Source organism: Alligator sinensis, unplaced genomic scaffold (genome assembly GCF_000455745.1).
Source record: "Alligator sinensis unplaced genomic scaffold, ASM45574v1 scaffold1302_1, whole genome shotgun sequence".
Classification (NCBI taxonomy): domain Eukaryota; kingdom Metazoa; phylum Chordata; order Crocodylia; family Alligatoridae; genus Alligator; species Alligator sinensis.
The window spans coordinates 464521-466355 of record NW_005842612.1 but is presented as its reverse complement, the minus strand read 5'-3'; the positions used below and the strand labels follow the sequence as shown (position 1 = coordinate 466355).

General features: G+C 58.7%; 1 protein-coding gene across 1 annotated transcript in view; it reads right to left on the bottom strand.

The window, feature by feature from the left end:
• NRXN2 (neurexin 2) overlaps positions 1-1835 on the bottom strand; it is an 89064-nt gene that overhangs the window by 36376 nt on the left and 50853 nt on the right. The window lies entirely within an intron of this gene.

Here is a 1835-nt window from a genome sequence, read left to right as displayed (position 1 = left end):
CCCCCCCCGATGTCCAGGACAAGGACACACAAAGCAAATCCAGGCATCTGGGACACACACACACGTTCACACATCCCCGGGGCACCAGCGAGCGCTGTGCCATGCTGGCCTTGTGCGTGTGTGTGTGTACCCACCTCCGTGGGACAGTGCAGCCCAAGCCCAGGGGGATCTGGCCCCGGAGCCCCCTCCCATGTACCCCAAACCCGAGGGGAGGACAGCCCCAGAGGCCCCCCTCCCCCAGCTCATCAGGCCCTAACGAGTCACTGACCAGGGGCACTAGGGGCAATTAGCCGGCCGGACACATGGGGGGCAATTAATTCATGCTCCAGGTCAGGCTGAAGTTGCCCTGGGGGGGTGCAGGGGCAGCTGGCTCTCAGCCCCACCTTTCGCCTCATTACCCCCACCCCCATAGACCTAGATTTACTAGGCTGACACCTGAGGCCTGGCACTAATTGGGGGGGTGTTAATTAGTGCTGGGGGGTTGTTAATTAGGGGTGGGGGGGCTCTTAGCACTTGAGGGAATGTGGCACAGCCCACATAGGTCACCTCGGGGCCGAGACACACGTGTGCACACGTGCCATAGGCCTGTGCAGCCACAAACACACATGCAGAGGTGCACACATACGCACATCCCCCCGCCCATAGACACCCCATGGTGCAGACACACAACACACACACCTCCATATATGCAGGTGCACATACACAGCTTCGCTACAGGTATGTATGTGCATGCACAACCACAGACACAACATATGCATGCACGCATATAGAGGCACACTGCAGATCCCATGCAGACACACTTGCACCCTCAACACACATGGGCACATGTATGCAGACCCCCCTGATACACATATGCACATGAAGACATCAGTACACGTGTACATACACACAGGTCCACACAGACACGTGACCATGTATACCTCCCTGCACATGTGCAGACCCAACATATCAGGCACAGAGACACACAGGGACACAGCACATGCGTACAGAGGCACACTCCAGGCACATCCCCCACAGACACGGCATAGTCCCATGCACACCCCCCCAGCACACACAGGCACGTGTGCAGACCTGCCACAAGTACACACACCTGCCATAGGCACACACACATGCAGACTTTCCCATGCAGACACATGCCTCACCCCACACATGTGCAGACAACAGGCACATGCACACACACACAAAGCACAAGAGTGCACCACCCCCAGACACACCACAATCCCATGCAGGCACACAGACACACCTGCACAGAGGCACGCATGCGTGCATAGAGCCAGCACAGTTGCATGTGTATACACACACACACACACACACACACACACACACACAGAGGCAGATGTGCACACACACAGGCACACAAGCGCTCAGCCCCAGGCACGTATATACAGACCTGCCACAAGTACACACACCCACCACAGGTGCGTGCGCACACACACACACACATGCATGCACATACACGCCCACACAGACCTAACATGGGTACAGGAAGGCACAGAAACATACAGAGAAACAGCACACAAGTGTGTGCATGCACACCCCCCCATAGACACATTTACTCTCACACAGACACACCTGCACCCCCGCCCCATTCACAGGCCCATCCCAGGGATACGCGGGCACACACATGCACATACACACAGTGACGTGGGCACACGTGTGGGCACGCACAGAGGCATGCCGCAGGCCCATGCACAACTGCGCGCACACGCGCTGCAGCAGAAGTGCAGGCCGGTGCTGCCCCCTGGTGGCCCCCGCGGGTGCTGCACCCAGGCTCAGGCTGCTGGGGGGTGCTCCCCTATACCCCCCTTCCGCCCGAGCCCCCGCCCCAATTCCCG